We start from the raw sequence: 16,166 nt of genomic DNA on the forward strand, positions 1-16,166 counted from the left end.
CCTAACCCCTAACCTAACCTACCAACCTAACCTAACCTAACCTAACCTACCTAACCTAACCTAACCTAACCTAACCTAACCTAACCTAACCTAACCTAACCTAACCTAACCTAACCTAACCTAACCTAACCTACCTAACCTAACCTAACCTAACCTAACCGAACCTAACCTAACCTACCTAACCTAACCTAACCAACCTAACCTAACCTAACCTAACCTACCTACCTAACCTAACCTAACCTAACCTAACCTAAACCTAACCTACTAACCTAACCTTACCTAACCTAAACCTAACCTAACCTAACCTAACCTAACCTAACCTACACCTAACTACCTAACTCTAACCTAACCTAACCTAACCTACCTACCTAACCACCTAACCTACCCTAACCTAACCTAACTAACCTAACCTAACCTACCAACCTAACCTACACCTAACCAACCTAACCACCTAACCTAACCTAACCAACCACACTAACAACCTAACCTAACACCTAACCTAACCTAACCTAACCTAAAACCTAAACCTAACCAACCACACCTAACCTAACCTACCTAACCTAACCTAACCAAACCTAACCTAACCTAACCTACCTAACCTAACCTAACCAACCTAACCTAACCAACCTAACACCTAACAACCTAACCTAACCAACCTAACCTACCAACCTAACCTAACCTAACCTAACCAACCTAACCACCTAACCTAACCTAACCACCAAACCAAACCTAACCTAACACCAAACAACCTAACCTAACCTAACCTAACCTACCACCTAACCTAACCTAACCTAACCTAACCTAACCTAACCAACCAACAACCTACCACCAAACCAACACCTAACTACACCTAACCTAACCAACCTAACCAACCTAACACTCAACCTAACCTAACCAACACCAACCTAACCTAACCTAACACCTAACCAACAACCTAACCTAACCAACCTAACCTAACCTAACCTACAAACCTAACCTAACCTAACCAACCTAACCAAACCTAACCTAACCTAACCAACCAACCTAACCTAACCAACCTACCACCTAACCTAACCTAACCTAACCAAACCTAACCACCTAACCTAACCTACACCTAACCTAACCAACCTAACCAACCTAAACCTACCACACCAAACCTAACCCTAACCTACCTAACCTAACCAACCTAACCTAACCTAACCTAACCAAACCAACCAACCTACCAACCTAACCAAACCACCAACCTAACCAAACCTAACCTAACCTAACCTAACCACCTCAACCTACACCACCAACCACCTAACCTAACCTAACCTAACCTAACCAAACCTAACCTACACCTAACCTAACCACCAACCAAACCAACCTACCTTAACCTACCAACCTAACCACACCCTAACCTAACCTAACCTAACCTAACCAACCTAACCTAACACAACCAAACCTAACCTAACCAACCAACCTAACAACCTAACCACAACCTAACCCTAACCACCTAACCTAACACCTACCAACCTAACCTAACCTAACACCTAACCTAACCAACCACCTAACCTAACCTAACCTAACCTAACCTAACCAACACCTAACCAAACCTAACCAAACCTAACCTAACACTAACCTAACCTAACCTAACAACAAACCCACCTAACCTAACCTAACCTACCTAACCTACACCTAACCTAACCTAACTAACCTACCAAACCTAACCTAACCACAACCTAAACCTACCACCTAACCAACCTAACCTAACCCTAACCTAACCAACCAACCTAACCTACCTAACCACCTAACCTAACCTAACCTAACCTAACACTAACCTAAACCTAACCTAACCTAACCTAACCTAACCTAACACCTAACCAAACCTAACCTAACCTAACCTAACACCTAACCTAACCTAACCTAACCTAACCTAACCTAACCTAACCTAACCTAACCTAACCTAACCAACCTAACCTAACCTAACCTAAACTAACCTAACCTAACCTAACCTAACCTAACCTAACCTAACCTAACCTAACCTAAACCTACCTAACCTAACCTACCTAACCTAACCTAACCTACCTAACCTACCAACCTAACCAAACTAACCTAACCTAACCTAACCTAACCTAACCTAACCTAACCTAACCTAACACTAACCTAACCTAACCTAACTACCTAACCTAACCTAACCTAACCTAACCTAACCTAACCTAACCTAACCTAACCTAACCTAACCTAACCTAACCTAACCTAACCTAACCTAACCTAACCTAACTACTAACCTAACCTAACCTAACCTAACCTAACCTAACCTAACCTAACCTAACCTAACCTAACCTAACCTAACCTAACCTAACTAACCTAACTAACCTAACCTAACCTAACCTAACCTAACCTAACCTAACCTAACCTAACCTAACCTAACCTAACCTAACCTAAACTAACCTAACCTAACCTAACCTAACCTAACCTAACCTAACCTAACCTAACCTAACCTAACTAACCTAACCTAACCTAACCTAACCTAACCTCTAACCTAACCTAACCTAACCTAACCTAACCTAACCTAACCTAACCTAACCTAACCTAACCTAACCTAACCTAACCTAACCTAACCTAACCTAACCTAACTAACCTAACCTAACCTAACCTAACCTAACCTAACCTAACCTAACCTAACCTAACCTAACCTAACCTAACCTAACCTAACCTAACCTAACCTAACCTAACCTAACCTAACCTAACCTAACCTAACCTAACCTAACCTAACCGGAATGCCAAAGGTCTGTGGTTCAACTCCAGGTCAGTGATGTCCATAAAGTGACACTCTGGTGCAGGTTGCACCTTCGCATGCTGCGAAAACTGATTCCGAGTTTCAATCACTCGTGAATATCTGCGAACAGTATACTATATCTGAAATGACTCCCGCACGCTGCGGCTTATCACCGTGCGGCTCCTTCGCTCACATGTCCCTTACAGATGACCGGTTTCAATCCCGGGTCACGGTCTGGCTAGCTGGCTCCCGCTAGAGTGTCCAATGCTGTATAGCCGTTGCCACAGCTGCTCGTATGCACCAGCCACCAAGCCCACCGTGATATACACGGCGCGTGGCTCCCTCCCGAAAGCAATCACGGCTTCGCCGTGAGCGTGAGTAGGGACCTAGCTAACCCATCCTATAGAGGCTGCCCCCCACTACACACAACACACAATACATGAGTCAAGTAAGATATAGTATCACTCAGTAGCTCAGTTGGTAGAGCATCGGCCCGGAATGCCAAAGGTCTGTGGTTCAACTCCCAGGTCAGTGATGTCCATAAAGTGACACTCTGGTGCAGGTTGCACCTTCGCATGCTGCGAAAACTGATTCCGAGTTTCAATCACTCGTGAATATCTGCGAACAGTATACTATATCTGAAATGACTCCCGCACGCTGCGGCTTATCACCGTGCGGCTCCTTCGCTCACATGTCCCTTACAGATGACCGGTTCAATCCCGGGTCACGGTCTGGCTAGCTGGCTCCCGCTAGAGTGTCCAATGCTGTATAGCCGTTGCCACAGCTGCTCGTATGCACCAGCCACCAAGCCCACCGTGATATACACGGCGCGTGGCTCCCTCCCGAAAGCAATCACGGCTTCGCCGTGAGCGTGAGTAGGACCTAGCTAACCTAACCTAACCTAACCTAACCTAACCTAACCTAACCTAACCTAACCTAACCTAACCTAACCTAACCTAACCTAACCTAACCTAACCTAACCTAACCTAACCTAACCTAACCTAACCTAACCTAACCTAACCTAACCTAACCTAACCTAACCTAACCTAACCTAACCTTTGGTTGGACGTTTTGTATCATCGTATGCTCAAGTGTGGCTACCTTCCAGAGTTGAACTTAAAAAATTTATTTTTGTTGATGTCAATGGTGTCACATTTGCATCCTCTGCTATTTGCCACAAATATTTTCAATTTGTTCACGATAATCTTGAGGTATAATCTTTTTTTATTATTATTTTATTATAACTGATATCATCCATCTAATGTTTAATTTTGTAGATAAATTCCATTTATCGTATCTCTGGATATTCCACTTTAGGCTACCGAGACCAACTTAATTTTCCTTGTAAATCAAATATTCAGTTATTGTTTAGCAGTCTTACTCGAGTAAGTTACGTTTATATTTGTTCAAAAAATCAATTTCTCACAACTCCTTAAAATTTCTTATAGTGTGTTCCCGTTTCAGTAACTGATGGCGATGTTCTTTTTGATTACCCTTATCTTGGTTACAATTTTTATTCCATCTTATCTTTAAAGTCCCGTTATGTTGAAATTGGAGAAATTTTTGGTAAGCTAATATTTTTTTAAATATATAGTTCGCAACCTTTGTTTGCTTTAATTTTCTTTCTACTCACTTTCCTTAGATTTGTTTGGTTTAATTTCTGCCGTGAACGAAGATGGCTCTATCTTAGTAAAGCATCCTGGTTTTCACGAGGATAATGTTAGTTTTTTAATTTCTTTGTTATTTTTTTATATTTAATTTTTTTTTTCGTATCAGGTATTGATCTTTGGTCATCCAGAAATTGTTGATCATTTATTCAGTTGCAACGGATGTCAGCCAGTCCCACGCGATCGCCTTATCAAAATTTGTGGTGTTAAGCTTATCACTAAAGATACTATTCCTTTGGCTGTTCTTTGTGAAGATTGCCATGTTGAAATTCTTTCAAGTTAAAATTGGTTTATTGTTTTAATTTTTGAGTATGAAGTATTAAAAAATCATGAATGATCTCAACCATCATGTATTCCCCTTTTAAATATTTTTCAATAAAGAAATTCAAATTATCTGTATTTAGTTTGAATTTATTTTTTTTAAATGACGATTTATTAGTTCTTCTTGTGTTTAGGAATATGGAATGTAATTCGTTTATAAGGAAGAGTCCTTCAAACGATACATTTTTTTTTATAAACGTTTGTTCCGTCAATTTCGTTTACTCATTTAAAAACAATTAAACTTTATAATCAGATTCCACAATAAATATCATTGTATAGCAAACACTTTCCCGGCCCTTTTATTATGTTTTTCATCTTACGTTTTTCTAAATTCCCAATATTTTTCTACCTAATTGCATTCCTTCTAATAATCAATATGAAGGAATCTATTTCTTTATAATTATATCTTTTCCAACGCGCTATGCTATGTCGTCATTTTCCACTTACTGTACCTACTTATTGTGTTATTTTTCTGCAGAAATTCTCTGATTCTCATCATATGTAAAAATCTCGAAATATATTTTCGAACTTAAACATTTTTCTTTTAGTTGTTATTACCTTGAAAGTTAATTTTTTTTTGTAGAAAATGAGTCAAGTTTTTAGTCCAGTTTATTTACCGATAGCGAATTATTCTACCATTTTTTAGAGAAGATCGATTTCCGTTGCAAGAAAAAAAATTTTCCAAGAAAGGATCATTACTCTTTTTTTCCTATGAATTAATAAGTGACGAAATTCTATTGTAGGGAAACGTTTATTTATTGGTCTATCCGTCCATGGGAATATTTTTTTGTTAGTATAGTTTGATTCTTCATTGAGAATAGTCATGTCACAAGATTCGTCGCAAGAAATTGTAGGTGTGGGAGGAACACAGCGAAATGCTGCCCAATCACGTCGATTTCAATGTGATTTCAAAGGGGAAGAGGGTAATGCCATCGCAGCATTTCGTATGTTATCAACTATTCCAGCAGTAACTTATTTAGCTAGGAGTAACGTTTGCTTGTATATGGAAGTAGACAAAAAGAAAACGTGTTCTTTTTTCTTAAGGTTGAGTCCTTTATTTGCTGGTGTAGCCATAGCTACAGGTTGTCGTTTTTCCTTATCTAATGTTATTGAACAGAAAGGAGTTTCTCTTCGTGTTGTTTTGCCTGACTTTAGTAGTATCCGTTCTGAACCACCGGAAGAAAAAATATTCACTGCCATCTACAAGAAGATCCGCTTGGATAGTTCCCCTCCTGATTTTACTGGAAATGTCCACTTCATGCTCAATCGAGATAAATATCAATCTGTTATGACGTATGCCCTTATTGAAAACGCAAAGGAGGAATTTGACCTGACACTACGTCCGTGGCAGAAAATGGTCGTCAAGAGATTGGAAGAACAGTGTGACCGCAAAATTTTATGGGTCTTTGATTACGATGGAAATACGGGGAAGACGAGACTTGGCCATTATTTGATGATGAAGAAAAACTACCAGATTTTGTTTCCTGGAAGCACACACAACTTGTGCTCAATGCTCAATCCGTTTGCGGCAGGATTCGTTTTTGATTGCTCGCGCAACGCCTTCACCTCAAGTGGAATCAAACAAATGAATGAACTGTACGAATTATTAGAGCAGCTCAAAAATAGATTTGTTGTTAGCGGAAAATATCAAGGTTCAATGAAAATCCCAATATCAAATAAAGTAATCGTATTTGGAAATCAAGTTCCAATTTTGGAACGTTTGAGTTTGGACCGTTGGGATTTTTTTCACACCAGATTGGGGTATGTTTTTTTAAAATTGAATACGTGAAGAAATACTAATATTCTGATTTATATTTAGACCTGTTGGTATTAATTGTACCGGATTGGAAGACTATTTCTACCAGTGCTCCGTGGACCGTGAAAATAAATTTAGCGGATTGAAGCCTTGTCACAAGCTGCCCAGTACGAAAGGCGACGCAGATGCAATTGCTGAGTACGTTGAAAATTATCACATCAGAAAAAATCTTAGATTGATTGGTAGCAACAAACTGGCCTTTCCTCACGGCAATATTTATGCTGGAATGATAAATCGTCTCTGCCGAGAAGAAAGATACGAAGATTGTGTTGCGTATATTTCTGAGCATGAGTGTCTGAAAGACAGTATTATAACAATTAACAGTTTGCATTAATTTCTTAAGATGTGAGCAATAAAAATATCTTTAATTTTTTTTTTTGCTTGTCCCTAAATCTTCTCTCTTGGAAATGGAACAATTTTAAGTTTTAAACTATCATTTTTAAAATGGTACTACATGTTGTACAAATACTGCTCGAAGTGTGACGAGGTGTGAAACAAAATTGCAGAAACACCCAATGGAAAATGTCCCAATGCAACACCCAATGTTTAATTTATCGCCGAAAAGGCGTCCTCGTGCGAAACTTTCTCTAGATTTTTCTCCGTCAACAACTGTAGACAAATTTTTTTTTAGTATCAACAATGTTTTTGTTTGTTATTTTTACGTTACGTACGTGTAAATTCCGGACGAGAATCAATTTTTCGCTGAAAGCTATTCGCCCGTCAACTTTAGCTGCTCCGCCATTTACATTATCGCCGGTAATATGTTTATTTCCGATACGCACGTGATGGTGAAAATCATTCCTTTGTTGCCCTTACACAATTTCGACTCTGCTAGGAGATCGTGGCTGTGTGCGTCGCCTTACGCTCTGTAGACAACCAAAAAGAGAAAGGTTACTAAAAAATAAACGAAAATGTAAGGTTTCTAGGTTACTCACCAAACGGACGATATTTCCTGCCCTTTTGAGCGCTTCGACTGCAGCTGAATAGGTAACGTTCACCACCGACACATCGTTCACTTTCAAGATGACGTCGTTGATCTTCATTCGTTCGACGATAGCAACCGCACCGCCCGTGATGATCTTCGTCAGAATGATGGCTTGATCTTCGCAGATGTGCTGCTTTTCAGGTCCACCCGAGATGATGAATCCCAAACCAGGGCTGACTCTCTCGATAATAATTTCTTCGTAATCCCCGTCCGATCCATGGCCTCTGTTCACCTGTGTGAGAAAAAAAAGAAAATTAAATTTTCAATTATTCTTGGCTTCCATGCGTTATTATACTCACATGCTTATCCACTACCAAACCGGGCGACAGGTGAGATTGAATCTGTGAAAGACAAGAGTAAATTCATCATTAGTCAAAACAACATTTTGTTCAACATTTATAAATCAAGAAAATGCATTGCTAATGAGCTTCGTAGATAATGTGACAGGTTGAAATTTACTGCAAAAGAGGGTAAAAAAAACCCAACTGTTTCCCACACGTTATTCAGCTGATTAATTTAACTGTCACAGGAGCAATGGAGAACTGGCACACAAGTGTTTACAGTGAAGTTGTAGTGCGACTGTTTCTCAACTGTGACTTTTCTCTACAATCATTAAGAATCCAATATTGTCACCTAGTACAAGGTAAACATTTTCTGTTTTGCTAGGAAACAATGCCATTAAATGTTGATGATGGGGTGTGAGATAGAGGTAATCACGGAACACAACCCAAAATAACCAACGGACACCGACTGAAATTTCCCACACGACATAGTGAGGGTGAGGGTAGACGAAAGTCTGTTATTTTAATTTTAACGTCAGCCGATAGGGAAATTTCCCGAATAAAACAGAGAGGAAACGACAAAAACTTACGGCATAAATCATAGACTAGTAAGCTATTTCCACTTTCGCCACCAATCGTTCTTGGCCATCTTGACACATTAATAGCAGACAGACGGCGTCGATAGATTTAAAAAACAAGGCCTGACTAAATTGAATTTTTATTTTTCACTTTCCTCCTAACTTTTTTTTTAATGACACGCCTTTCCAATCACAAGCGCAACACTATTACGCAATTTTTTTTTTAATTATAAATTTTTATGCTTAGGCAAAACTACCATCAAGTATCAACGTAAAAATTGTAATCCGACCAGAGACTAGAAACTTTTTGGTAGCTGCGGTGCTGCCATCACACGTAAAACGAACACATCCACCAAACTGTGTGTTATCTAATTGGTAATTGCATGGGGGTGGCCCTTTTCCGGTCTGGACACCTGTACTGCCGTGTGCTGCTCTCTTATGGAATTTATTTTTTATTTTTTCCTTTTCAATAGCTACGACAAAACACACACACTGAGAATTTTTGGTAAATATTGTGAATGTCACGTTGTACACTCTAGCTACTCCGCGCTGGTGTAAGACTTCAAATTGCTAGATACTAGCTACGCCTCGGGCTACGACGTCGGCGGACGCTCTAGCTACTCCGCGCTGGGTGTAAGACTTCAAATTGCTAGATACTAGCTACGCCTCGGGCTACGACGTCGGCGGACGCTCTAGCTACTCCGCGCTGGTGTAAGACTTCAAATTGCTAGATACTAGCTACGCCTCGGGCTACGACTTTTGCTTGGTACGCCATCTATCTGCCGTTTATTTAAATTTTACTTTTACCTCTTGTACGCCATCTATCTGTGTCGGCGGACGCTCTAGCTACTCCGCGCTGGTGTAAGACTTCAAATTGCTAGATACTAGCTACGCCTCGGGCTACGACGTCGGCGGACGCTCTAGCTACTCCGCGCTGGGTGTAAGACTTCAAATTGCTAGATACTAGCTACGCCTCGGGCTACGACTTTTGCTTGGTACGCCATCTATCTGCCGTTTATTTTAATTTTACTTTTACCTCTTGTACGCCATCTATCTGTGTCGGCGGACGCTCTAGCTACTCCGTGCTGGGTGTAAGACTTCAAATTGCTAGATACTAGCTACGCCTCGGGCTACGACGTCGGCGGACGTTCTAGCTACTCCGCGCTGGTGTAAGACTTCAAATTGCTAGATACTGCTACGACTTTTGCTTGGTACGCCATCTATCTGCCATTTATTTAAATTTACTTTTACCTCTTGTACGCCATCTATCTGTATCGGCGGACGCTCTAGCTACTCCGCGCTGGTGTAAGACTTCAAATTGCTAGATACTAGCTACGCCTCGGGCTACGACGTCGGCGGACGCTCTAGCTACTCCGCGCTGGGTGTAAGACTTCAAATTGCTAGATACTAGCTACGCCTCGGGCTACGACGTCGGCGGACGTTCTAGCTACTCCGCGCTGGTGTAAGACTTCAAATTGCTAGATACTAGCTACGCCTCGGGCTACGACTTTTGCTTGGTACGCCATCTATCTGCCATTTATTTAAATTTTACTTTTACCTCTTGTACGCCATCTATCTGTGTCGGCGGACGCTCTAGCTACTCCGCGCTGGTGTAAGACTTCAAATTGCTAGATACTAGCTACGCCTCGGGCTACGACGTCGGCGGACGTTCTAGCTACTCCGCGCTGGTGTAAGACTTCAAATTGCTAGATACTAGCTACGCCTCGGGCTACGACTTTTGCTTGGTACGCCATCTATCTGCCGTTTATTTTAATTTGACTTTTGCCTCTTGTACGCCATCTATCTGTCTTTATTTTGTTTCGTGGCAATAGTCAACGGTTTGTTTATTGCAACGATATGTCTTGGCAATAGCCATTTCAGACAAGTTCGTCACGAAAACAGAGGACTAGTAAGCTTTCGTGGCAATAGACAAAGTGATCTTAATAGACACGAAACGATATTTTCAGATTTCGTGGCATTAGTGAGTCGAGTCTGTCGCGTCACGAAAAGGATTTCGTGGCAATAGATTTAACCAAATACAAATCACAAAACAAGGCTCCACAACAAAAAACAAAACGAAGCTCAACAATTTATGGCTGGCTATTAATCAACTAAGTTTCCATCTGAAATGTCATATTTTATTCAGATAGAAGAACTGTTGGAAGTATTCTGCTTAAAAAAATGTATTTCATTATAAAATGTTAATGCATATCATTGGCTTAAGTTGTAACTTTCAATCTTGTGTGTGGTTTTTCTTTTACCCCCGGCAAAAGTTCTTGTCCTGATGTATCAACACTGGTGCAGAGTCTACAACAAGCCTTGGCCCTTGAAGCTACCAAAGCTTCATTTTCTGTCAACAGCCAGCAATACAGGAGTAAGTGTTTTGTAATGCTTCTACTATTGAGAATACAAACTAATTTGTAATTTGTTGTTTGTGTTTTAGGAAAGCAGTGAAATTACGTGCGCAATGAGGGATGGAGCTGCTCATGTTCTTCGCTGCTTGAAAGAAAAATTTGTGTTGGTTTGAAGCCGATCCGCCCATCCAGTGTGTCTGCTTCCAATCTCAATCCTATGACACCAGGAAGGCCTCAGTTGTCATGGACACCCAGACTTTGCTTCAAAGAAAATGATAATTCAAGATTTGGAACACATGATTTTCCATCAACTCCAAAGTATTTCTTAAAAATTTCAAGTTAAATTCCACTGTGTAACTCCTTTCCATGCTAGGTTTGGTCGTTCTGAATCAACACCAGAACTTCACAGGATAAGAAAGTTGGACCAATCTCTTCACATGGTTGAGAGAAACACCACTCAAGAAAAAGCACATTACAACAATGTGCTCCAAGAAAGTAATGCATCCAATCTTTTGACTCTCACCAGTGATTCTCTCCCAGATATCTTTCGTAAGCCTATTAGCCAACAGCAACATGAGGTTCCACTCAACCTACAGTCTAAATTTGGCAATTCAGAAGATAAGGTTTCAAAATTGGGTTATTGCCCTTCCTCCACAAATACCCAACAAGGTTTTGGCACAAAAATCAATCATCGAGAATCTCAGAAAGAGTCCTCCATCAAACTAGTTACTGAAGAACTTGGGATAGTAACACAAGTAAAAGAAGAAGTACCTTGTGCTGATATTCTAAAACCAGCTGTTCCACAGATACCTCTACCTGGAGCAAAAAATGAATTTGTTGCATGGAACCAACCGGAAAAATCATCCTTTTCGACCAATAAGTTACCATCTGTGCATTCGGAAATGGAAGAAATATATGCTTTCACCGATTCTAAGAACAAATCAGGATTGAATTCTACTTCAGATACAGCGAGCGCTCTTGGACTACCGACACAACCGACTGTCAAAATGCATCCTTTAGATCAAGCGCAAACACCACTAGCTAAAAATCTGACGTGGACTGGACATTCATCATTTAGAACAACCAAAATACGAGAATCATCCCTAGTTTCGTTTGCTTCGACTTCGAAGACTGAAATGCATAACGATGAACAAAAACCATCACTCGGCATTTTATTACCCAAAGTACAGGCAGAAACGTCTCCAATTTTCAATCTAGCAAGCTCTAAACCTCCGCAGCCAATACCTATTCAACCGGTGGTAAGCGTCGTGGCAGAAGTTCAACCAATTGATCCCATCCAACATCATGTAGAGCAACAAAGCAAATTAATTCCCCCAGTTTCCAGCAGCAATATTTTACCCCCTCCAAATGCTCGACCGACTCCGAAAACCAAGCAGATAGCAGTAAACGGCAAGGTTTACAGCGTTATGAAACCGCTTGGGCGTGGGGGATCAAGTGTCGTATATCAGGTCGAACTTGAAATCTTGCGTAACTCATTTTTTTCACATTTATTTATTGACTTTTGAAACGCAGGTACTGAACCAAGAATGACATATTTGCCTTAAAAGTTGTTCGTCTTGATTCCGTTGACGAAGTCACAGCTGAAGGCTATATTAATGAAATCCGGCTGTTGAAACAACTACAAGGTTTGCCTCGCGTCGTCCGCCTTCTTGAATAGTAAGTTAATTGCTAGTATGTGCCCTCAAATTCCGTAAAGTAATACAAATCTGTAGCGAGTACAACGAAGAAGAAGAGAAATTGTTGTTGGTAATGGAAAAAGGTGATACCGACTTCGCAACTGTCATCCGGACTCGCACCAGTCTCAACGCCATCAACCCTACCCTGATTCGCTTTTACTGGCAGGAAATGTTAGAAGCTGTGAAAGAGATTCATGACAAGAGTAATTACTATTTCTATTATTAGTCTGAGCATTCATTAATCTTGTCGTTGTAGATGTGATTCATACAGATCTGAAACCGGCTAACTTTCTTTTGGTCAATGGAGGCTTAAAGTTGATCGACTTCGGTATTGCCACTTCTATCCAGGTATGAGAACTGTTAAAATCTTAAACGAATCGATTTAATCATTTTCTTTCTAGGCCGACATGACGTCGAAATGAAGGACAGCCAGTGCGGTACATACAATTACATGACACCAGAAGCAATCAAATCTGCTACGCCTTCTGGAACGTACCAAGAGTATAAGGTATGTTGAATTCTTATCCGTTCGAAATCTTCGCATTAATATTACACTATTGATTTACAGATAAGCAGGAAAACAGACGTGTGGTCTCTTGGATGTATGTTGTACAGTTTCATTTACAAGAACCCACCTTTTAGCAAGTTCAGGGACACAATCGAGAAAATCAGTGCCATCGTTGCGTCATGTTATAGACTTTCCTTTGACGGCTGATCCGATGGTTATAGCAGTTCTAAAAGGCTGTCTCGATCGCAATCCGCGCACTCGACCATCAATTGAGCAGCTTTTATCTCATCCATATTTGACATGTACAAGTCAGTCTCCGGTCCAAATATCCTCGAAGAACATTCCCCCTCAGCTGCGTATTCAGCTTGAATTTCTACTAGAAGGTGGTCAACTCACTGAGGAAGTCAAGGTAATTAGACATCCTCAAGTAAAAGTCTAAGCTTACATAAACTTACTGCTTCGGCTTTTCGCAGGAAAATATTCGACAATGGATGTGAATTACTTCCATGAGCGACTTCCATGCAAGCAATACTGTATCAGTCATCATTATCAAATTCATCCCATATTGTAATTTAAATATTGTTGTAATATCAGATATACATAACCCTTTCCCTGCCCTTCATTAACTATCTTCACCTTGCAATTATATAGCGTCCGTTTTTTCTTCTCTATTGCTTTCCAGTTCTGTACAAAATAACATAAGCCAACTTTAACGGTTATAAAATAAAAATAAAGTTAAGCGGCGTTAGAAAACTCATACATTTATTAAGCGGCAATTATCCAAAATTATTTAAGGCTTTATGTTATTTTTTTCTTTTAACTAATAAATAAATGATCCAAAATTATTTAAGGCTTTATATGTTATTTTTTTCTTTTAACATATAAATAAATGATGGCCTTTGTCGACATATTTTTGCATTTGAAAAGCTTAAGAATACATTATACCTTGTACACCACTTAACTTAAAATAGAAAAGTAAACAAATCGATATTGTGGTCTAAATGATTAGATAATAATAATAAAAATGAATATCTTTTAGAGTTCTTCGTATTCGTTATAAGGACGGGATTCCTCAACTACATCGGAATCCGGAGCAGGACTACTTGAGGTTCTTTCATCCTTTCATGATTTTTTGGATTTCCGTTTGCTTTTTTTTTCTTTTACTCTTTTACTCTTGCCTGTTACTTCAAGGGACAATTCTTCGAGCGAAACGTCTACTGTCTTTGGTTCAGGAACTTTTCGATTGACAAATTCTTTGTTTTTCAGGGAACTCGATGATGAAGAAACATTCAATTTTGATGAAGGTAATTTTTCAGCGCCATCATTGAGCCAGTCATCTAGGTCGTCCTCGATAGTAATATCTTCAACCGTTTTATTCACTTTATAAGCAGCTGCTTCTTTTTTATCGGCCTGTGGAACTGAGATCTGTGTAACAGGATTTCCAAACTCAGATGCTCGAAGATAATCCTCATCATCGATTTTATCTTGAAAACCCATCACCATGGGATTGCCTTCATTCTCGGCATCACTAAATTTCCATTTTACGCTAAAATAAAATATTTATCAATTCGTAATTTTTGTTTCTTTTACCTGTCTGAATCTTGCTCGACTAATACCCCTATTTACCGTTGAACTATGTATTTCGTCGACTGAAGACAGGAAACCCAAGGATTGCTCTCCGTCGTCCCCATCGACAATAAAGTCTTCGACGCTGGAAAATTCGTTCTCCTTTTTAGTAGAATCGCCTGCTATAATGGACATAATATTTTTATTTTATTTTTTGTCAAAAGATCTTAAGGCTTGGCTTACTATTCACGGTCTGTGTTGTAGGTTTTGGTTGTGTGATGAAGTCGAATAAAGAGAGAGAGATTGCGGCTCGTAACAGTGTATTGGGACGACCACTGCTCTGTGGAGAGCAGACAGAGACTGAGGGTGAGGGGAGGGAGTCCTCTCCTATATATGGAGCCGACAGGTGCCGTGTTGCCAGATGGTGGTATCATCACACGCCCCTTTCAACGAGCAAAGCTAACACAACATAGTTAACTTTGCTCTTTAACATATTAAAGAAAACACAACTGGTAACACGCAATACACAATACACACATAACCATGAATGGGTGAACATGATAATGGGATGGGTGTTATTGCGTCCACTCGGCTGGGAAGAAGTGACGCCGCGGCTGTTTTGTTCTTGTTGAACGGCGTAAAACAGGTGGAACAGGATTTTCTTGCACCGGTGGAGCAGGATTCTCTTGTACCGGTGGCTCGATTTGTTCCGGTTGAGGCGGCTGAACGACTTCCGGCTGGATTGGTGTAGTGGCTGGTGTAGTAGCTGGTGTAGAGGCTGGTGTAGTAGTCGGAAATACGGGTACGCGGGGGCGAAGAAAACGCCGGTTGCGCCAAAAAATCCGTCCAGCTGGAGTCTTGATGAGGTAGTCTCGATGATGGCCGACTTCTACGATAACTCCGGGGGTACACCACCCGTAGAAAAAGTTTAGCTTAGCCGATAGCGCGACTGCCTGGTGCAAACTGGTTCCAAGCTTTAGGCTTGGAACCAGCTTGCACCAAGTATACCCTAATGAAGTATTTGATGGACTTCTTTTTAATGCTGAAACTAAAGCCACTCCAAGCATGTTATTTTCTGTATTATATTTCCCCTTTTTATTTATGCTTGCGCAAGGCTATTTCAAGGCAATAGTTTTTAACTTTTTAAATTGATTGCTCAGAATGAGGCTATTCCAAGCGCACTTGGAATAACCTTGGCGCAAGCATAAATATTAACAAATTAACTGATTATATATTATAGGCTAATTATGAAATAAATATTGCATATATGTTTCATTTGAATTCCTTATATGAATAAATATATATTTATACTTTAAAGTTGCATTTTTTCTTTCAAGATCAACACTGCACAGCAGCGGTAGGATGCTTATTTTAGCCCTATTTCAGCACTTTAAGATTACTTAACACGTTAAGCATTTTGGTAAGAATTATAAACAAACTGAAAAGCAAAATGTCATGCTTCTTCGAAGTGTAACATGCTTACAAAAAAATAAGTATGTTTATAAAATGAAATTAAGTATGTTTACAGAACAATTACTTTTAGCAACACACTTATCATAGATTTAACGTACTTATAAAGTTTTAAAAAGTATGTTAATGCTTATAAGTATGTTAAATAAAAAAGAACAAGTCCTTTAAGCAACACAATTATCA

General features: G+C 39.8%; 1 long non-coding RNA gene across 1 annotated transcript; it reads left to right on the forward strand.

The window, feature by feature from the left end:
- The first annotated feature begins 11,805 nt into the window (after positions 1-11,805).
- Positions 11,806-13,745, forward strand: LOC124329418. The gene is made up of 7 exons (XR_006916795.1): positions 11,806-12,211; positions 12,276-12,419; positions 12,476-12,642; positions 12,696-12,787; positions 12,841-12,947; positions 13,008-13,356; positions 13,421-13,745. It is a non-coding gene; the product is annotated as an uncharacterized LOC124329418 (long non-coding RNA).
- Positions 13,746-16,166: the final 2,421 nt, after the last annotated feature.

Source organism: Daphnia pulicaria, chromosome 3 (genome assembly GCF_021234035.1).
Source record: "Daphnia pulicaria isolate SC F1-1A chromosome 3, SC_F0-13Bv2, whole genome shotgun sequence".
In the NCBI taxonomy this organism is placed as follows: Eukaryota; Metazoa; Arthropoda; class Branchiopoda; order Diplostraca; family Daphniidae; genus Daphnia; species Daphnia pulicaria.